Source organism: Bos javanicus, chromosome 6, assembly GCF_032452875.1.
Source record: "Bos javanicus breed banteng chromosome 6, ARS-OSU_banteng_1.0, whole genome shotgun sequence".
Taxonomy (NCBI): Eukaryota; Metazoa; Chordata; class Mammalia; order Artiodactyla; family Bovidae; genus Bos; species Bos javanicus.
The window spans coordinates 76,619,311-76,643,650 of NC_083873.1; positions in this window are offsets into that span (position 1 = coordinate 76,619,311).

A 24,340-nucleotide genomic window follows, 5' to 3' on the forward strand; every position below is an offset into this window, starting at 1 on the left:
TCAGACATGACTGAGTGACTGAACTAAACTGAACTGAACATGTAATGTATTAACCAATAAAGATGATTATGAAATAATAGAAAATAATGAGGAAAGAATGAGGTGATGTGCAATGTCTAGGTAGCTCCTCTCACTCTGCCCCAGGTGATATGTGGGAGAATAGAATGCAAAGGAGAAGGAAATGGCAATCCACTCCAGTATTCTTGCCTGGAGAATTCCAGGGACAGAGGAGCCTGGTGGGTTGCTGTCTATGGGGTCGCAGAGTCAGACGTGACTGAAGCGACTTAGCAGCAGCAGCAGAATGCAAGGAACATTTAAGCTCTCCTTTTGTCTGTGTCTTTGAAGTTCACACCTGCTAATTACAGCACTATATCTTTAACTGTATAGTTTAGTTGAAGAAATTACTTATGGGGATTACAGAAAATCTGACCACTGACTGCACTACACAGAGAACATCAATAGTTTTCCTGTTAAAAAAAAAAAATCAAAACTCTAAATACTGTTCAAAAAATTGCATGGTTCTGAAACAGTAATGAAGAGAGTTTAAAATGAAATGTTACCAAATGTCGTGGGAACATTGTTTAGAGATTTTTCAAGATAGATAATATTAGAAGATAAATGTTTATCATTTCATGCATTCCTCTAGGATTATTTTTACTTACATTTCCCTGAAAATGGCAATGAAACCATTTCATGAAATAATAAACTAATTTATTGCGCCTCCATGAAATCAATATATTTCTGACATTAAAGGTAGCTGAGTTCACTTGGGTCATACATGTTTACATTCTAAGTATGGAAGTAATATTTCAACACTGGAAACCTATGATTTCATTTTGTGTATTATTTTCTAAAAATACTGTTGAGTGTTTCAACTTTGCTTCCATTTTCTCATCTTTCTTCTTTAACACAAACCTGCTTTGTTTCCAAAAACGTAGTGCAAATCACAATCAAAGAGGAAAGATGAAGATGAAGAGAGGGGAAACAGTACTAAAACCCAGTTTTGATGGGTGAATTAAGATCCAAGACATTAATAGTGTTCATGGTAGGAGTGGCTGAGGATTTTAGAAGCAATTTGGAAAGTAAGGTAGAATAAGGTAATGGTTACCAGGTCTATGACAAAAGAGACAAAGGATAGGTTTCATTATCTGGCAGCTGACAGCCCTGAGATGAAACTTCAAGGTTAACACAGCTATAAAACTGGATTTCTGTGTTATGTTAGAGCACTATTTGTGAATGTCCAAAGCTTACTTGATCTAATATTTTACAGCCATTAGCATATTAAAAGTGATTTATTATGTAATCTTTGAAAAATGGGGCACAAAATATGTGGTAGAGATAAAGGTTAGGGCCAGAACATAAATCATACTTAAGGCGAGACATCTAAAATATGGTACCTGATAAGTCCTGGGGCAGCATGAGGCAAGTGATAACTCAAAGGACAAAATGTATACATGATTACAGTCATCTTTGTCTGCATAAAAATATACGTTTTCCTCAATAAATTGTCATTAATATTTTAGAACTGAAAATGGGCCATAACAAAAGATTTATCAGATTACAAAAACAGCTTAGGAAAATGATGTTTTAAGAAAACATTAACAAAATTTCAAATATGTTCTTTAACAAAGATCAAGTGCTAGACTTAAATATGTCTTCAAAATTTCAATAGACAATATTCAAAGGTTTTAAATGCTATTGCAAATTGTTCTCCAAACAAAACAAAAATATGCACAAAATCTTATATAATCCTACTTGAGAGTAATGGGTTCATGATTTGCAAAAAGTGTATAATTTAACTAGAAGATACATGTCCACAGCCTTCATGTATAAAAATATATACACTATGTTATACAGAGACTTCCCATTAGTTATCTATTGTTTATGGTAATGTATATGTTTTGATATTACTCTCAATTTGTCCCAACTTCTCCTTCCCTCACTGTGTCCAAAGTCTGTTCTCTATGTCTGTTTCTCTATTCCTGCCCTGCTAATATATTCATCAGTACCATTTTTCTAAACTCCATACATATGCATTAACATAAGAAATTTGTTTTTGCTCTTTCTGACTTACTTCTCTCTGTATAACAGGCTCTAGGTTCACCTCATTAGGACTGATTCAAGGTAGCCCAGCTTGGTGTTCTGTGACAAGCTAGAGGGGCAGAATGGGGTGGGAGGTAGGGGGAAGGTTCAAGAGGGAGGGGATATATGTACATGCATTTTTGTATGGCAGAAGCCAACACAGTATTGTAAAGTAACTATCCTCCAATTAAAAAAAAGTAAAAAAAAAAAAAATGCATACATTAGCTTTATGTTTCACGGGAAAAAAAAAAGTATTTCTTAATGAAATAGATATAATTGCCTAAATTTTAATTTACTCTGATTCATGGGACAAGGCCCAATAAAGAATTACAACAATTAGAAATATTAAAGCTTTGACACGGTTATTAGACTCTAGACATTAACAAACGGACTGCTATGATGACAAATATGATTTGTTTAGTCTATGAAGCACAATTATATGAGCCAATTTTTGAAAATTTAAAAATACTTCTAGTTTTGATTAGTTAAAAAGGATAGTCTGTATATTTGAATTTAAATTTACTTAGGTCTAAATGTTATTTACAGAAGTTGTTGTATAACTTTTAAGAAAAATCAAACAAGAATTTCTGCTTGTTTAACTAAAAAAAAAATGTTTTGGCACATCAAAGTACCGTCCTGCCATTCAGTTTCTTATAACACTAAAATTAGCTAAAATGCTTAAAAATAGTGCCTTCTTTCCTGAGGGTAAACAAGCTCCTTGACATTGCCTGAGGCTATTTGCATTAAAACCTGCCTCTTCACAATTGGTGCTAAGTAAACCGTGTCAGACTTTATTTTTGGGGGTCTCCAAAATCACTGCAGATGGTGACTGCAGCCATGAAATTAAAAGACACTTACTTCTTGGAAGGACAGCTATGACCAACCTAGATAGCATATTCAAAAGCAGAGACATTACTTTGCCAACAAAGGTCCATCTAGTCAAGGCTATGGTTTTTCCTGTGGTCATGTATGGATGTGAGAGTTGGACTGTGAAGAAGGCTGAGCGCTGAAGAATTGATGCTTTTGAACTGTGGTGTTGGAGAAGACTCTTGAGAGTCCCTTGGACTGCAAGGAGATCCAACCAGTCCATTCTGAAGGAGATCAGCCTGGGATTTCTTTGGAAGGAATTATGCTAAGGCTGAAACTCCAGTACTTTGGCCACCTCATGGGAAGAGTTGACTCATTGGAAAAGACCCTGATGCTGGGAGGGATTGGGGGCAGGAGGAGAAGGGGACGACAGAGGATGAGATGGCTGGATGGCATCACTGACTCAATGGACGTGAGTCTGAGTGAACTCCGGGAATTGGTGATGGACAGGGAGGCCTGGTGTGCTGCGGTTCATGGGGTTGCAAAGAGACAGGACTGAGCGACTGAACTGACTGAACTGAAACCGTAATTTAACCCTTGCACTTCTCTCATTATTACAAACAGAAAATCTTGATGTCAAGCTAAGTAAAACATAATCTAATCCTTGTTCATGCTCAGTTTGCATGCTCAGTTTTGTCTGACTCTTCATGACCCAATGCATTGTCACAATAGAGATGCCTGAGGTAGTGAGAAGGGCACTGAAAGGAAACATGAGAGAAGCACCTGGGTGCAGGTCATTGCTTACCACTAGTTTGCAGTAATGCTTTGGTCTCATCACCTTATCTTTGACTCTAATTGCTTTCACCTCTATACTGAGGGCATTGAATAAGAGAATGTATCACCGATTTTCCAACTGAACCGATGAAGTAATAATCTAAAATTACTGTTCTAGACTATTTGATTTAATAATCTACTGTACACTGATGCTTTAATAAATCAGTCAAGACAGTTGGCAATAAATGCAATGTAATGTAAGACTTATGCTTAAACTTTGACAGTTGTTTGATATATTTTTAAGAACATATTTAATTGTCAGCTCTTGTTAGTACTACATAACTAAGTCTTCTAAAAATATCTAAAATAGAATTTAAAAACCAGCAGTGTGAGAGTTTAATCTCTTCAGCAGTTGATGTTTAGCTCTGTGTTCACATAAAAAAAATAAATTAGGAATAAATTAAATTCCTTTTAAATTAGGAAACTTATGATTTAAAAATAAGGATTCTAACTTCTTTAAACAAAAAATGGAAGGTTTGGAAAAACTGGTCCACTCATTAATACAGAAAAACAACTGGCAGATGAAGGCAGCTGTGGCTTTTTGATAGAGCAGTTGTCACCTCAGTTCCCACTCAGCCTCACTTTCTTGTTTACATTGTAGGCTTTGGGTTTTTAGATCATAATCTATTTCAAAGGGACATCAAGTGATTAATGTGAGTTGAGAGAATAAAAGGAGACTTGGTCATCAGGGAGAGTGATGTCCTACAGGAACTCTAGCAGAAAACGTGAAATCAGCAACTTTAACTATTACCTTTTTCTATTTGTCACTAAGAAACATATCATCCTAACAATATGCAAACAAATTTTTTCCTCTAAATATGTGCAGACAAAAGGGCATTTTTTAAATTGTTATATAGAATATATAGTGCCTGAGCTGTGTATAATTTTGAATTGTAGCAGTAAAAAATTAGCTATGTGAACAGGAACCAAAAGACAGACTGTGCACTATATTTCCTGCTCATATGTTGTCTCAGCTGTTTTGCACTTTACAGTTTCAGCTGAAGAATGTCCATTTATCACGTAATGCTAATCAGTTATCATTCTACTCTACATTTTGTACAAAACATTGCTGGGAAGTCTGTTCTGGATTTGATGGATAGCCAGAATGGGACAGCACATAACCAAAAAAGGCATAAATACTCACAGATGTCTGGTCATAGAGATGAGCTAAAATCAAAGAAAATTAGAGCTGGATAAGACAGACGTGATCATAGAGCACATCAGGGGAGCATAAACTTGCTTTTTCTTCACCTTTTTCATCCAAATGGGCTTTTTTCTCATTCAAATAAATATTCAAACCAGAAGGCCTTTCATTTGTTTCCTTAAACTAGTAGATTTTTTTTTTCTCCTCAAATGTAAACCCCACATCAAGAAGACAAAAAGCAGAAATCCTGTTTATTACCAAAGACATCCAAAAAGCCGTCCAAATCCAAATGAAAGCATATGGTGCAAATCCCCCCTTTTTATCCTCCAGCATTCCTCATCTCATCCCCTCATCTCATTGTCTGTATGGTTTGAGAAATCTGTATATTTTTTTAAATTAAAGAGCCACCTAGCAAAAGTCATTTTTCTATGCCAAAATAATTGACTAGCTGAGAATAATGCAATAAGTTTACTGTCTTCTTATTCCATCAATGATTTTGTATTCTTGCCAAGCAGTATCTGATTATTGTGAATGTTTCTCAACTGTTAATTTTATTGTTGAATATTATTCTTTCAATGTATTGTTTTCTGTGCATCAGCCTTTCATTTGTTCATACTGTTGGTATTCTTTTTAAGAGTGCCAACCAAACATTACTCTCATAGCCACTCATGAAAATTATTCCATATGAACTAGACTCAACCTGAACATTATGACTTCAACATTTCTGCCTATAAAAATAGTTACTGCTGTTTTCTCTTATATCATTTCAACTAATGGAAACTTAAACTTAGAGAATGGTAGTTGTTTTCTTCTTGAAACTTGTCCTTTCACTTTGTGATACAACAAAATATATTTTATGTGGATATTCTATCATGTAGTTAATGTTCAATACACTGCAGCAGCAGCTCTCTCAAAGTTGTATTGTTTTCCAAATTCCTTGATAGATTTAAATCATCATAATATTTAAACATATAAAAGATACTTTTAAAGTATTAGATACTTGCCTAACACATGTCAAGATTTCAAGTCAAGTGGTGACATCAATACCAGAAAGAGATTTGAAGATTAGGAAAGCATTGAAGATTTTAACTCTTCACACTAGATTTGTAAAGGGCAATCTGGTCACTTCAGCAACCTTGTAAAGACCAAAGAAAGAATTATAATAGGGAAGGCTCAAAGTAATCATCCACTTCAAACTCATATCTTCTGGGGATATTTTTCAATACAGATTTTTGAATATATATTTCTTTACAGTTTATTTTGAGTTGAAATTCCTAGAAGGAAATTTACTTGACTTATACATTATTATGCTTTCTTTCCAAGAAAGAAAAATACCACATTATTGAGCAGAAAAAGTACCATTTTTCAAAACTAACAGTTCATTCTTTACATACATGACCATTAGTTCTATTTCATTCTTTAACAGAATTGTACAATTCTTGCCAATACTTTTAAATGATTTAGCAAAAAAGGACCATCCCCTCTTCTTCCAGCTCAAATATTTTAAAAGGTAAAGGGAAAACTGTGAATTATAAAGTGTTGTTAGCATATTTTACCTGGTGGGTAGCAAATGAGAAACATAGCAAATAAAAATAATCATATAAAATGAAAAATAAGCAAAAAAATATGAATTTGAGACATATCTTTTCAAAATTTAAAACAACCATCTGATGATTTATATATAAATTTAAGACAGAATCTACTTAGTTCATTAATTTATTCCCTTTAAAATTTTATTTATTCAATACATAATTACTGAGTAATTTCTATGTATAAGACACTCTACTAACATGTGAAAACATGTTATTAGAATCAGACTTCTAGAGTCAAGGCCAATTAATTTCAGCTTGATTAGAGGGCACAGAAGATATGCCTTGTTACTCTCTATTTGACAAAAATGTGTATTTGGTGAAACTGATAATACAAATTCAGGATCAAAATTAATTCACTAGCACTGGGTATGTCACCAATGAATGCTAACAACACAATTTCCCATTCAAAGAGCACTGCAATTAACTTTATCAAAAAATGAAAGGAAACATGAATAACTCCAGTGCTTCATAATAATGCTTTTTATGTTTTGGCAAACATCTTAAATGTATTGATTCATCATTAATTTCATAAATGGTTATGGAACATCTACCATGTGACGTAATTCTGCGCTAGCTGTGGTGAATAAGCATAAAGATCCAACAAACTAGAGAGGAAGACAGACAGGAGAGCAGGCAGTTTCATTATAGGAGATGAATTAAGGGGGGCATCTCAAAGAAGATGGAGAGCAGGGACCATGCTTAGGGATTTCAGACTTTATCCTTCAGATAACAGGAAGACACTAAGGGTGAATAAGCTGGGAAGTAACTTAACGCATTTCCTTTTACAAAAGATCATTCTCATTGAAAGTTTGGGAAAAAAAGGAAAATAGAATAGAAAAACAAAATACTAGAAGTAAAAAGACCAGTTGGAGGATATTTTCAGGAAATAAGATAAAACAGAATAGTGTCTGGAACTAAAATCATGATTATAAAGATGAAAAGAAGTAATTTGATGTGAGACAAAACAAAAGAGTTAGAAAAGGTTTACTAAAGTGATTGATTTGATACTTAGGTAGGTGAAAAGAATATTATAAATGGCACTGAGGAACCTGTATGATAATTCAGATTCACCATATGTCAAAATCATTCAGCTACATGGACACTCATCATATATATTTATTATTTCCATACTTAAAATTAGCTTATTAATTTGATATACAGGTTATTTCCCCAAGAAATTCAAACATTGATTCTTTCTTCATTCATGCATTCATTCAGTTATTAATCTGTCAAGTATTTATTGAGATTCATCCAAATAAACATGGTTCCATACAGTTTCAAGGTAAATGGGGCATAACTAGTTAAAAAGAGAAAGAAGATAAGAAGAAAAAAAATGTGCAAATGTGATAGTAGGGACCCAGCATGTACAGTGAACTTAGAAAGGTAGAAGATAAGTACTGAAAATGCAAAGGAAATGTGATGCAAGTAGGAGCTGACTGAGAGACCATGCTAAGACCTATATTCAACATATTACTTATAATTAGTCTAAGAAAAACTGGCAAACTTCCAAGAATTTTAAGCAGAGGAGAAAAAGGTAGTGCCATTACTACATTTGTGTTTTGAAAAGGTTATTCTGGCTACAATGCGAAAAAATAGATTGCTGGTTATTAAGAAAATAAATAGGAGAGTGCTTTTAGGGGATATATTTAATGGTATTAAGCAGCAGTGAATAGTGAATAGTGAAATGAAGAATATGAAGAATAGATAAATATATTTAGAAGACATAAGCTACAAAGTTTAGCAAAAAAATAAAAAAGGGAGGGAGAAAAGGGAGGTTATCAAGATTTCTGGCTTGAATTACTATGTGGAGAGAACTACCATTTACTAAGATAGACAACTTTGGAAGGGGACAGTTTCATTTGGGGAAAGGTCATTCTTTTGTTCCTTTAAGATCTACAAGAAGAAAGATCTCATAGGTGGCTGGATATACAGTGTGATCCAAATAGACTAATAAGCTTGACCTCAGAAAGGTGAGCACTTCTATTTTCTCTGGGAAGTGGAATATAACATCAGAAATGGAGTAGGAAATAAAGGAAATTGGAGTTAGTGAAGAAAATAAAAGTTTTAAATAACTGAATGAACAAATTGGTCAAGGAAATATTAATATGTTAAGGTTGGCAAGCAATGTGGAGATTAGTTCCATGCATTTAGAGTGGAACTTATTTCCACTGGGATTTCTCTTTCAGTGTTGGGTCATAGACAAGACATAATTAGATTCATCCATGATTTTTTGGAAGGAAAAACAAAAGTGAAACAAGGAAGTGTTGTATCTTGGTAAGATACAACTGAAATTATCAATCATTGACTTTAATTTGGATAAAAAGAAAACAGGAAAAAGAAGCCTTAAATATTGAGAAAATTAGTTATAACTGTTTTCTTATGGTGCTGAGGAAGAATTAAAATGGCAGTTGTAGAACTAGAAAGGTGGAAGAGAGCAAAGTGACGTTTAAGTGAGAAATTTTGGAGACAGGGCCATTATGGGTGATGATAGAGTCCAAAATGTTACTGTGGAAGAGAAAAACTTAAGAAATCAAAGAACTGCATGAAACAGATTATTGGAGGATGATAAATTCATGTGGATTTGAAATGATTCAAGATGAAGGCAAAGCTTATATAAATAAGGTGTTTATATTTCTGCTAGATAAGAATGAATAACATGATAAGAGAGAGAATAAAACTTGATTTTCAAAGATGCAAGAATAAGTAGGAGGCTGTCATGGGCTGAATTGCTACCCCCTCCTCAAACATAAATGTTGAAGTTCTAACCTCTAGTACATCAGAACATAACTCTATTGGAGTTGATTTAAAAGGGAGTTAAGATTAAATGAGGTGATTAGGGTGGGCTCTAATCTAATCTGGTGCTCTTATAAGAAGAGAAGATTAGGTCACAGATGCTCACAGAGGGAAGACAATATCTAGATAACAGGGAGAAGATAGCCACCTATACGTCAGAGAAAGGCCTCAGAAGAAACGACCCTGCTGACACCTCCCCCTAGGATTTTTAGTCTCCAGAACTGTGAGAACATAACTTTCTGTTTTTAAGCTGCTCAATCTGAGGTATTTTGTTGTGGCAGAAAACTGACATAGGGGAAATAGGGGAAGAATAGAGCAGCAATAGGGAAATTCCAACCCCTATTCTTGGCCCTGAGGTTCATGGACTATGGTCAAAAAAAAAAAAAAAGGGAGAAGACATTCACTGAAAAGCACTATACAGGAAATTAGTCCTCAAAGTTTAAGTTATGACGAGGAAGTAGAATAGTTCTCAGTAAAACACATGAGGATATAGAGAGTAATATGGGTACTTTTCTATTTCCAATAGTTCAAACTCAATTTTAAGGAGGAGAGCAATCAAAGGATATCAAACTCTCCACAGCTGAGGTCAGGATGTAAGCCAGTGGCATTAACTTTCCTAGAGGCACTCCTAAATACAAACTAAATAGTTTAATTAAGTGCACCATTTAGATCAATCCAGATTTAGATAGCCAATTTAGATAGCAGCCAGTCTGGTATAGAACAGAGAGAAAAACCAACAATCTGTCTTTCACATTTCTTCTATTTTAATACTGACTAAAATATGCTCTTTTTCAAAAGAATATTTGCTATACATTCTTGATAAGAATAATGGAAGGGGAGCTGAAGGCAGAAACACTTATTGACCTGTGAAAAATCATAAATTTCCTTAGGTAAAAATTCGAGATCCTAGAGGGCTAACTAGACAGATAAGAAAAAGAAAAATAATGTATCCAATTACAAATCCTTTTAAAGATGAATATAGAAAAGTGAAGATATCCAAATTATTTTCTTAGAAAAAGTGCCCAGGACTCAAGTTGCTTTAAAAGGATAATAAGATTTGCCAAAGTAAGCTGAATTGACATCCCAAGAAGAAGACAAGATGAAGAAACGTTTGAGGCTCCCTGGAACCAAGATTGCCAGAAGAAATATCAATAATCTCAGATATGCAGATGACACCACCCTTATGGCAGAAAGTGAAGAGGAACTCAAAAGCCGCTTGATGAAAGTGAAAGTGGAGAGTGAAAAAGTTGGCTTAAAGCTCAACATTCAGAAAACAAAGATCATGGCATCCGGTCCCATCACTTCATGGGAAATAGATGGGGAAACAGTGGAAACAGTGTCAGACTTTATTTTTGGGGGCTCCAAAATCACTGCAGATGGTGACTGCAGCCATGAAATTAAAAGACGCTTACTCCTTGGAAGAAAAGCTATGACCAACCTAGATAGCATATTCAAAAGCAGAGACATTACTTTGCCAACAAAGGTCCATCTAGTCAAGGCTATGGTTTTTCCTGTGGTCATGTATGGATGTGAGAGTTGGACTGTGAAGAAGGCTGAGTGCCGAAGAATTGATGCTTTTGAACTGTGGTGTTGGAGAAGACTCTTGAGAGTCCCTTGGACTGCAAGGAGATCCAACCAGTCCATTCTGAAGGAGACCAGCCCTGGGATTTCTTTGGAAGGAATGATGCTAAAGCTGAAACTCCAGTACTTTGGCCACCTCATGGGAAGTGTTGACTCATTGGAAAAGACCCTGATGCTGGGAGGGATTGGGGGCAGGAGGAAAAGGGAACAACAGAGGATGAGATGGATGGATGGCATCACGGACTCCATGGACGTGAGTCTGGGTGAACTCTGGGAGTTCGTGATGGACAGGGAGGCCTGGCGCGCTGCTATTCATGGGGTCGCAAAGGGTCGGACATGACTGAGCGACTGAACTGAACTGAACTGAACCCATAGAAAAGAGTTAGTATTTGGAGCAACTGGGGAACTTATTTTTCATGAATAGATTGACTTCATTAGAGGGGAACATATTTGAAAGAAGGAAAACTAGAAAATCCTGGATGACTACTTTTGAAGCCATTTAGTAGTTTCAAAGGGACAGTTTGTTGTACATGGGGAATCAGTTCTGCCTCGTTGAAGGTCCACGGAAGGTGAAGAGAAGAAAGAGCAGTGGCCAAATCCACTAAAAGCAAGCCAGATGAAACAATTTATCCAAAACTATTATAAAAGTGTGCCTCCTGTGTGAAAATGTCACAATCAGGGAAAAGATAAGGAGAAAGTCTTTTGTTTAGTTAGTCTGTTTGTTTACCATAATAGATGCTTTGGAGACACCTACTATTCATTGGTTTTTAAAGAAACCAAGGAAAAATATAGAAAAGTATGCTCAGAAAATAAATGTTTAAACCTGAAACAAAGAAAAAGGAAACATTTTAATTCTGCCAGGAATATTATATTCTTTCCTATCAAAAAACGTAAAAGAAGCATGTACAATTAAAAAGTAGATTGGATATGTTTAAGCTTAAATATTTGAGAGGATTGGGGTATATTAGGGAAAAGTTGAAGCCTTGGGAAATGGGACCTTTGCTTTAGAAGTAAAGGAAGTAAAGAGTTTTTCAGGTGCCTTTAAAATAGTTAATAAAAGATATTATTGGTTGGAAAATTAAAACTCTGAAGGGAAGCACATATTTGTGAAGTAGCAAAAAATACATCTTTTTTTTTTTTTTTCATTCCCTGAGTCACTGAACCTATAAGTTTAGAAATGTCAATAACAGCACCTTAAATTCAGGACTCTTGAGAATGGTCCTCTTTTTAGCAGTGAGAATACCAGGAGGAAGCCTGGTAATACAAGGCAAAAAATGGGGGGTTCCATTTGTGCTGAAAAGTACAAATACAAGCATTTGTTTGGGCTTGTGTGGAATCATAATCGTTTGGATCACTTGAAGAGCTAGCTGCAACAAAGGTGAAGTATCCTACTCATATGTGTAGAAGATACCAGAAAGCAAGCCAAGCTTTGTAGTGTGGAGCTAATGTAGAACTTTTATTTTTATTCAATCATGGAAATTTTGAAACTGAAAAACAGGAAAAGTCTGGGGTTAGAGTAATTCCCCTTTGGAGTGGAAGAATGCCCAGGCTAAAACTATTAATACATGTGTGTGCATGCTCAGTCTCTCAGTAATGTCTGACTCTTGCAACTCCATGGACTGTAGCCCACCAGGGTCCTCTGCCCTTGGGATTTCCCAGGTAGGAATACTGGAGTGGGTTGCCATTCCTACTCCAGAGTATCTCCCCAACCCAGGAATCAAGCCAACATCTCTGGAATCTCCGGCACTGACAGGCAAATTCTTTACCACTGTGCCACCAGAGAAGCCCCTAATATTAGCATATAATTAAGAGTTATATTGCTGAAAGGGTTAATATTTATGGATGAATTCAGGATTTAACATCCTTGAAATTGAATTTCTCCAATCAATAAGGGAATTTAATTTTGTATTATAATTTTACTCTGAAAATGTATAGGGAGGAATGATTTGTCTTGTAAAATGTCCTCTCCTACACAGTATGATTGGATTCATTTTTCAGGGCTCTCAAATCTTCTGGTGGAAGAGCAAGTTTTATTTTATTTTTTTTTAAGTTGAAATAATCTAATTGGTTAAAATTTCAGCTTAATGTACAGTTTCTTTGAATTGTCTTTAATTACTGTTCTATTTAAATCAATTTCAAAAACTAAATTTCTGAGAATAGAACTACTCATTTTGGTATTTGTGTGTGTGTATGAGAGAGAGAGAGAGAGGTTGTGTGTGCATGTGCATATCAACCAGAAGCGCTAGATGGACCCAGACCTGTCTTCCCAGACCAAAAGGAGGTTCCACAAGCTGGATTACCATAGTCTCTCTGGGTATCCTAATGAGCTAAGAGAGGACAGGCACAGAAAATCAGGAAAGAATACTTTCCCCTTTTCGTAGCCTAGCATAGCAATCTAGCATTGTGAATGAAAACATTGCTATCATCCTAGTTTCACAAGTTATCAACATTCAACCTTTAATAAGTTATTTAGCCTCTGCTTAGATTTTTTTCATCTTCACACTAGGATTAATAAATATATACCTCAAACAATTGTAAGCATTAAATCAAGGTACCAAATATGTTATAATAACTCAGTCAATTTGGGAGATAATTAAACTTATTAACTCGTGTCAACCTATACCAAATTCTTCATCTGTTCCACCCTAACAGTCTTCTTTGGATAAAAAAGTACAGTAAAATGGTGAAGCACATTGGCTTTGGAACCAGACTGGCTATATTCAAGTCACAACTTTTAATATGGTTTGGAAGCAGATACCTTCATTGGACCTCAGTTTTCTCCTATGTGCTTACCTTGCAGGATTGTTTTGAGGATTAAAAGAGCTGTCATACGTGAGATGTTAGAAAAGTACATCTATATGGCATCTGTGTTTTAGTGTGCATGAGGTAAACTATGTAAACGTTACTTTCATCAGTATTATGATGAGAACCTGGGCACTCTAGGTTTCGTTTTACCACTCTGCCTCACCAAAGCCTTGCTTCAGCTTTCCTCTTGAACGCTGTGCTCACTATGGCCTGGCTGTAGTGGAAATATGCCTACCTCCTGAGGCAGCTTTGACTCAGTCTCTCTTTGATTTCTATAGCACAAATGTGAGAGTTGCACTATAAAGAAGGTTGAGCACCAAAGAATTGATGCTTTTGAATTGTGGTGCTGGAGAAGACTCTTGAGAGTCCCTTGCACTGCAAGGGGATCAAATCTGTCAATTCTGAAGGAAATTAATCCTGAATGTTCATTGGAAGGACTGATGCTGAGGCTGAAGCTCCGATAATTTGGTCATTTGATGCAAAAAGCTGACTCATTGAAAAAGAGTCTTATGCTGGGAAAGATAGAAGGCAGGAGGAGAAGGGAACAGCAGAGAATGACATAGTTAGGTAGCATCACTGACTCAATGGACATAAGTTGGAGCAAACTCCAAGAGATGGTGAAGGACAGGGAAGCATGTTATGCTGCAGTACGTGAGGTCTCAAAGATTGGATGCAACTTAGCAACTGAAAAATAACAAGAGATGGTGCAAGAGTAGCAGATCCATTTTGGCCCTCAGGCCTATGCCAAGGCTATGATTTAGAATTTTCCCTAGTAATCTGCATTATAAGATTAAGAAATTACACAGGTATTGAATAATTAATTCTAAATAAGTAATTTAATTAACTAAGCACCTTCTGTAGGAATCTCATGAAGTATAAAGGGAGATACTTGGCAAGATTCATGACTCAGGCAATTTGGATTAAGAATGATAGCAATACAATAACATTAAAATTTCATTCTTAATTTTAACACAAATCTTGATATGAAGCATATTTTTCAATGAGGCATGCAAATGACACCACCCTTATAGCAGAAAGCAAAGAACTAAAGAGGCTCTTGATGAAAGTGAAAGAAGAGAGTGAAAAAGCTGACTTAAAACTCAACATTCAAAAAATGAAGATCATGGAATCTGGTCCCATCACTTCATGGCAAATAGACTGAGAAACAACAGAAACAGTGAGAAACTTTATTTTGAGGGGCTCCAAAATCACTGCAGATGGTGACTGCAGCCATGAAATTAAAAGACGCTTGCTCCTTGGAAGAAAAGCTATGACCAACCTAGACAGCATATTAAAAAGCAGAGACATTACTTTGCCACCAAAGGTCTGTCTAGTCAAAGCTATGGTTTTTCCAGTCGTCATGTATGGATGTGAGAGTTGGACTATAAAAAGCTGAGCACTGAAGAATTGAAGCTTTTGAGCTGTGGTGTTGGAAAAAGACTCTTGAGAGTACCTTGGACTGCAAGGAGATACAACCAGTCAATCCTAATGGAAATCAGTCAGTTCTGAATATTCTTTGGAAGGACTGATGCTAAAGCTGATGCTCCAATCCTCTGGCCAACTGATGTGAAGAACTGACTCATTTGAAAAGACCCTGATGCTGGGAAAGATTGAAGGCAGGAGGAGAAGGGGACGACAGAGGATGAGATTGTTGAATGGCATCATCCACTCGATGGACATGAGTTTGAGCAAGCTCTGGGTGTTGGTGACGGACAGGAAAACCTGGTGTGCTACAGTCCATGGGGTTGCAAAGAGTAGGACATGACTGAGTGACTGAACTGAACTGGTATTTTTCAATATTTGTAAAATCATGAGATATTATAGAAAAAATAGAACAAAATAAAATATAAAGTTTAAAACCATTAATAAAACAAATTCCAGTCTTCATCATCTAAAAAGGAACAGAATATTATAAATATCCTAAATAGCAATTTTTTGCTAATTTCCTTCCTTGAATAAAATAATAAAACTTTCTCTTCATAAAATGTTCTCTTCATTTTTTTAGTGAAATCACAATAATCAATGTTAATGTATTCCTAAGTAATATAGTACAATCAGATATACCATTATTCATTTTATATCATTATTTGATTTGTAACATTGAAATATTAATTTTTTACATTCTGGATTTCTTGAATGTAGATTTACTATACATTTTAGTAGATTTAGTATATTCTGATAACAAGATTTGGAGAAGGAAATGGCAACTCACTCCATTGTTCTTGCCTGGAGAATCCCATGGACAGAGGCCCCTTGTGGGCTACAGTCCATGGGTTGGCAAAGAGTTGGGCACAACTGAAAAGGTCTTTGTCCAAAAGACCACTGAAAAAAATTTTGCACATAGGAGTATAGACAAGGAAATTTTCTGTAGGGAAAATTGATGATAAGTAACAAAATAAGCTTATTTTTTAATGAAGTATAGTTGATTTTACTATATTGCATTAGTTTTAGCTGTATAAGAAAGTGTACAGAGATACAGCATATATCTATATTCATTTTTGTTCTTTTCCATTATAGTTTACAAAATAAGCGTTTTATATTTCCTTGAATCAATAATTCAAATTTGGGTGTTTAAATATATATTCAGAGAAGTGTGCAAAGATATGTATGCTCATTGTAATAGTTTTGTTGCTTTTGCTGCTGTTTATGACAATGTGAAAATAGTCTAAATACCTATTCATAGAAGAGTGGGTAATTAAAGTAAAGGTCTTTGTATCCCAAAACACTACACAGTAGTTAAAAGGAATTTAGGAGAATTATGTGTATTAAAATTGTTCAAAATAATTGAAAAGATTACCAAGAACATATATAATATGATTTCATTCATTTTTTTCAGATGTAAAACTTAAAGGGTAGACATTAGATTGTTAACAGATGTTATCATTCAGAGCTAAAAAACTATGAAGACTTCCCCTTTATAAACTTTTATATTTTAATAGCATACAATTAAGCATATATATGCATACATTTTATTTCAACAAGTGAGTGAGATGAAATCTCTCAGTCGTGTCCGACTCTTTGTGACCCCATGGACGGTAGCCTACCAGGCTCTGCCGCCCATGGGATTTTTCAGATAAGAACACTGGAGTGGGCTGTCATTTCCTTCTCCAGGGGATCTTCCCAACCCAAGGATCAAACCTGGGTCTCCTGCATTGCAGACAGATGCTTTCCATCTGAGCCACCAGGGAAGGAAACAAATGAGAAAAGAAAGGTCCCCTGAATATTATTTTCTTCAGTCTTCTGATATTCACTGCCATTCTAACATGGATTATGTAAAAGTAACTAGTCAATATTTAAAGCACTTTTATAATCTCATGAAAATGAAGGAATGTATGCAAAACAAGTCCTTATAAAAGGGCAGGAAAAAAATACAGGATGGTGCTTAGTGAAGAAGAAAGAAATGAAAGAGAGATGTATAGTGAGGTTAAGAGAAACTTGGACAATCATTTGTTTACGCTCCAATTTTTGCAGGTAGCAAGACTTACTATTCAAAATTCATTGTTGTGTTAGTCACACAGTCATGTATGACTCTGTAACCCATTGGTCTGTCCGAGGAATTCTCTAGGCAAGAATACTGGAATGGGTTGCCATTCCCTTCTCTAGGGGATCTTCCCTGCCCAGGGATCGAACTGCATTACAGGCAGATTCTTTACCATCTAAGCCACCAGGGAAGCCCAAATTTGAGGTGTCTTAAAACATTTAAAGTAATCTCTAATGAGCCAGAATTAAGAGAATTACATCAAAAGAATAAGCTGACATGGCTCTCCCGTGTATTTTCCTACACCAGTGTTAAAATTGAGTTGATATCTTGCTTTTGAACCTGTTAATAGAATGAAGTATCCAATTCCTGGCATTTCTTCTGATATCTAGAGTTAGCACAAGCCATTTCTGCAAGCAGTTTCAACAGTAAAACAACATCAAGCAATGTAATTCCTGTTTGAAAAAGCCAAAAGATACAATTAAGAAAAGAATCTCTCACACAAAAGTAAATACAAGGGAAAAGCACAATTTGTCCTACCCACCACCAACCTCTTTCATGATTCATTCATGTTCCCCTTCCCTGTTGTTATCCTACCACCAGAAGTTCTACATCTGAAATTCAAAGCAACTCTAAATAAATGATATACAGGCAACTAAATGCTAGTTTTTACTTCCCATGACTTCCACATTTTATGCATTTTCCATTTTAACAAATGGCTTTCATTTGTGCTAAATGACTAAAATTGAGTTTTCCTTGTTAATCACCTGAGGTGTGTGTGCTCTTAATGTTTTGCACAGAGTAGCTGGGTTTGCAAGAAAAAATATTCTGGTGATCATAGGCCTTTAAAAGCCACTGTCTCTAAAATAAATGGTTAACACTTTCTCCTGTATGGTGAATAAACTTTTACTGGTATTAATAGAGCTTATAAATATCTACTCATGAACTGGTTCTTGAATCTGCTTTCCCATTCCAAACCGTACAAATACGCAAAGGGTTTCTTATTTGGAAAAATGGAGTGCGTTACTGAGTAACTGTTGAGCTGCCTATGATGCAGCCAAAAAATACAAATAGTTCCACTTACTGAGGCCTCTCCTGAGGATTTTAAAGACCACAATTTGCTGCCTTCTAATTCTGGATTTTTGGAATAAAAATAAGACATCTTTGGAATGAAGGAGGCTTACAATCTATCCACAGGGCTAGTGCCAGAAAATGAAGTCTATTTAATTTCATTTAACATTCAGAGTAGCATTTTTTTATGAGAAATGTAGTCATACTGAAGTTATATGGCAATGTTTTGTTGAGTTTGAATCCTATAGGAAGAGCTCATTCCACTGTACATTCATCTAATTGAATATTTTCCACTGACAGTCAAACCAAGATTGTATTATTTGGCTAACAGCCAGACGTTAACTTTAGAAATGTTGTAAGTGTCCTGTTCAGAGTACTCCAAGACTGCAGTTAATTTGTGAAGCCAAGACTGATGGACAGGGGCTCAGGAAATCCATTATTGAATCTTAGTGATTTATAATATTTTTTACTCTATTCTCAAGACTTGAACTACGTGACTCTATACAAAGCTGTTTCCTGTGTCAGATGTTTATCATTAGAAGTACATTCCAATAAAGTATACTCCTAAACTATAAAAACATACATATGTACATACATAACACATCCATACCCATATACACATGAATGGTAGAGCATTACATGTGGTGATACTGAAATATGTACATGTTTATATATAGTGTGTAATTCATCATATTTTTCTCAGATATACATTACACATTCACATACATATACAACACTGTACATGCAAAGATAATTCTGGAAAGACACATTAAAAATTGTTATGGAGATAATACCCTGGGATATATGACTGGAGAGCTGTGGATTTATGAAAGAAATCTTTATTTTTCACCATGTGCTTCTTTGAATTATTCATTTTATTTTGAGCAATATTTACAATTTCATAATTTTTAAAACTACAAGTATTTATGTACACAGGATTAAAGAAAAATTATTAATGTTGATTTCAGATAAATATGCAATTAATTTTATATATAAATCAAGAAAGAATAATTCCTAAGAAAAACTTTTGTCTTATTTACAGATCTAAATCTTCTGGGAAAAATTCAATCTGTTTTTCTTATGTCGTATATACTCACTTAACACAGGTTTAACTTTTATATTAAACTTTTTTTCGTGTTTATAGGATATTTAACTCAGAGAGCACAGGTTCACACATATTTATATATACTGATGACAACATCTCCTTGTTGCATATAATTTAGCCATATTTTCTAACAGTGGAGTGGTTATTCTTGATTAACACTGGAAACTTCATCTCCTTGTGGGTGACTCACAAGTGATTTAATTCAAACCAATAGTGTCTCTAAGATAAAACACTTTCAAGTAATCTGAAGTCTTTAATATAAGACTTTTGCACAAGAAGGGGATATATATTGTCATAATTGGGCTACAAATGGCAAATTCAAGGTATCTCAAGGTATTTAATAAAATACTCTCATGTGTAGATAGAAGTCAAATGGCTATGCCTCAGTTTTACTCAATATGCTCTTTGCTTCAAGAGATTAGTGAGGGACATAAAAATAATTTCCCCTCAGATAATCCATGTACAGAGTATCCAAACTGCAGTAACAAAAAATTGGAGAGTAATATCTCATGAAGTTAAGAAACCAGGCTTCATGAGGATCCTTCATAGAAAGATTACATTCCACCAAAACAAAACCTAGAAATTTACTCCTTTGGAAGAGTTCAGAATCTTGGTGTTAGTCTAGCAATTGACTCTGTGATTAGGACATTGTTTCCAGCTAACAAGACCTCTGATCTATGTACTTTTTTCCCAGAGAATTCCAATATATCCTTCCCTCCTCCTTCACAGTTTCCCTTCTTATTAACATACATTGGTTTAGCACATTTGTTATAATTGATTAAGCAATAAGATACATTATTATTAACTAAAATCTATTGTTCATATTAGAATTCATTCTTAGTGTTGTATTTCTATGGGTTTTGACAAAAACATGTTACTTATCCACCATTACAGTATCATACAAAACAGTTTACTGCCCTAAAGATTATCTGTGCTTCATATATTCACTCCTCCCTTTCTCCCTCTTCTAAATCTCTGGCAAGCATTGTTATTTTTAATATCTCTATAGTTTTCCCTTTCCAGAATGTCAGATGGTTGAAATCTTATAGTATGCAGTCTTTCAGACTGGCTTCTTTCCCTATACAAATATATATTTAAGGCTCTTCTGTGTCTTTTCATGGCTTGATAACTCATATCTTTTAATCACTGGATAATATTCTCTTACATAGCTGTACCACATTTTGTTTATCTGTCCAGCTTTAGAAGAACCTCGTGGTTGTTTGCAGATATAAGCACTTTTAAATAAAGTTATCTTTCTGCCATCCCTTCTCTGAAGTTTAATTGCCACTTCAAGTAGGTAGCTGACAATTGCATTATTCGTGCTTCCTGCCTTTTGTTGGGAAACTTATAGATGATCTAGCTTTAGTCTCTCCAACTCAAGAGTGCTTGTATTTCCTCAACCTTTCTGTTTTTCTAGTACCTCTTGTATGAAACATCAGCTAGATACATTTGAATCTCTGCTTGCTCCACAGGTCACTCCCCTGCATCCTGACACTACAATCTATGTTCAAAATGGGAGTCAATCTGCTCTCAAAAGTATTCCTGGAAAGAAACATGACAACTCCTAATCTTATATTTGGCTTTGTGAGTTTAGATGCATTTATCTATGCTCACTGAAACCATAAAGATAAAGCTTACACTTGGAGAATTTCAATCAACTGTGTAGAGTTTGGACCCCCTCACACACACACACACAAAAAAAAGGTTGCTTGGGGGGGCGGATAGAAAAGAAAAGAAAAAAAAAAAAGAAAACCAGTATAAACTAAATATCTTCATATATCTTAAATAAAAGGAGTTTGGGGCTTACAGCCCTTGAAAGAAAGTGGGCTTGATGATATTATTTATCATTTAATATTAGTATATGACAGTCACATAGTTTAGCATAAGACAAAATATATAACACATGATGGTCTATAACTTCAACAGAAATCTCTGCTTGCTCCTCAGGTCAAACATAGATTGTTTGACTTGAATGTACCATTCAAACATAGATTGTAGTGTCAGAATGCAGGGGAGTGACCTGTGGAGCAAGCAGAGATTTCTGTTGAAGTTATAGACCATTCATGCATTCTGACACTATAATCTATGTTTGAATGAGAGATGAACTAATAAAAGGCTGACACTATAATCTATGTTTGAATGAGAGATGAACTATATAAAAGACTGAGCACCGAAATGTCTGAACTAGGGTGTTGGAGAAGACTCTTCAGAGACCCTTGGGCAGCAAGGCAATCAAACCAGTCAGTCCTAAAGGAAATCAACTCTGAATATCCATTGGAAGGACTGATGTTGAACCTGAAGCTCCAATATTTTGGCCACCTGATGTGAATATCTGACTGGAAAAGACCCTGATGCTGGGAAAGATTGAAGGCAGGAGCAGAAGGAGACAACAGATGATGAGATGGTTGAATGACATCACCAACTCAATGGACATGATTTTGAACAAATTCCAGGAGATAGTGAAGGAAAGGGAAGCCTGGCATGCTGCAGTCCATGGGGTGCAAAGAGTCAGATATCAATGAGAAACTGAACAATGACAATATTGTTTTGAATGTTTATCTTCTAAATTAATTTATTAAGTTATTCTGTAATAGTTTTCAATAAGTAGTGTAATTTTATATATTAATGGTAATATTTTGATATCTTAAAATTAGCACACTATTATAACTTTAGTTTTTGTGTATTTCTAACCTCTGTGTTGAAATGTATTACATCTTGATGTCAGAGAATTCACTCAATAAATATTGATGACATTTATTTTTTAGGTCCTACATTTAAAATACGTGAAACAAGTAATTGTGGCCTATATTTACAAATCAAAAATTTCTAAATATCAGGCAATCAGAAAAATATTAATCAGTTCATATCTTACTTTCTTACAATATGACTCAGTAATAAGTAAATACAGAAAACACTTATGAAATTGAAGAAAGGGGTATAATAGGCAGAATATGCAGTGTCCCTCCCCACCAACCTGGCATGCTGCAGTCCATGGGGGTCACAAAGAGAGTCAGATATGACTGAGCCACTTAACAGCAACACCCTCTCCCCGACCAAAGATGTCAAAAAATGCTTTTTCCTTGAACCTATGAACATGTTACCTTATATGTCAAGAGGGACTTTACAGAAATTATTAAATTTGGGTCCTTGTAAAAAAAAGAACATTACAGATTATTCAAGTAGGTCCAATGTAGTTACAAGAGTTCTTATAACTGGGAGGTCAGAGGATCAGATTTTTAGAAAAGGAGATGTGAGGATGAATCAGAGGTCAGAGTGATGTTGTCATGAGCCAAGGGATATAAGTGTTTTAGAAGCTGGGAAAGGTAAGGAATGTATTTTCCTCTAAAGCTCCAGGAGAATTTAGCTCTGTAGCCATCTTAAGTTTAGCCCCATAAGACTTATTTCAGGTTCTGACTGCCAAATTGTAAGATAATATATTAATATTTATAGGTATACCTCATTTTATACTATTTTGATTAATCACAGTTTGCAGAAAAGTGTGGGGTTCTTGTTTGTATGTTTTTTCACAAATTGAAGGTTTGTGGCAACTGTTCATTGAGCAAATGTATCAGCACAATTTCTCAAGTAGCATTTGCTCATTTCAATCTCTGTGTCACATTGCAGTAATTCTTACAATATTTCAAACCCTCCACCAGAAGAAAGATTGAAACCACTGAAGGCTCAGATGATGGTTAGCATTATTTAACAACTAAGTATTTTTTATTTTTATTTTTTAAATTGGGTTTCCCTGGTGGCTCAGTGATAAAGAATTTGCCTGCCAATGCAGGAGACATAGATTCAGTCCTTGGGTGGGGAAGATCCTCTTGGATAAAAAAATGGCAACCCACTTCAGTATTCTTGCTTGAGAAATCCCATAGACAGAGGAGCCTGGCAGGCTCTTTTATAATTACATGTTGAAAAAATACAAATTGTAAAATCCTGCACATTTTTGTTCAAAATATTCTTTTAAATGTATCCCAGGCTCCTGCAATATGCTACCCAGGTCATATCTTTCAATATCCCAAACTTAGATTATTGTGCTACCTAATGTTGGATTTTTATTAATTTTTTTTATTTTTTAATTTAAATCTATTTATTTTAATTGGAGGCTAATTACTTTACAATATTGTATTGGTTTTGCCATACATCAACATGAAAACACAAGCTGGAATCAAGATTGCCAGGAGAAATATCAATAACCTCAGATATGCAGATGACACCTCCCTTATGGCAGAAAGTGAAGAGGAACTAAAGAGCCTCTTGCTGAAGGTGAAAGAGGAGAGTGAAAAAGTTGGCTTAAAGCTCAACATTCAGAAAATGAAGATCATGGCATCTGGTCCCATCACGTCATGGGAACTAGATGGGGAAACACTGGAAACAGTGGCTGACTTTATTTTTCAGGGCTCCAAAATCACTGCAGATTGTGATTACAGCCATGAAATTAAAAGACACTTACTCCTTGGAAGGAAAGTTATGACCAACATTAGATAGCATATTGAAAAGCAGAGACATTACTTTACCAGCAAAGGTCTGTCTAGTCAAGGCTATGGTCTTTCCAGTGGTCATGTATGGATGTGAGAGTTGGACTGTGAAGAAAGCTGAGTGCCGAAGAATTGATGCTTTTGAACAGTGGTGTTGGAGAAGACTCTTGAGAATCCACTGGACTGCACTGTAAGAGGGTTCCCTTTTCTCCACACCCTCTCCAGCATTTATTGCTTATAGACTTTTGCATAGCAGCCATTCTGACTGGTGTGAAATGGATTTTTATAACTTATTACTTTTTCTCAATTTACATTTTTAGTTTGAAATTTCCAACAACTGGCCTTCCTGATTGGGTCTGAGCTTTCATAACACATCTATCCCATCCCATCTTCTTCCTCTTTAATGCCACCTTTTAACAGACTCAACACTTTCAGGCTTCCAGTCCAATGAATATTATCTCCATCTTTCATTCTGGGTGCTTTATCAAGGCAATTAGTCTTAAAAGCTATGACACATGCAGTTTTTTGAACGATATATTTTATATCATATATGCTTTTAATGAAAGT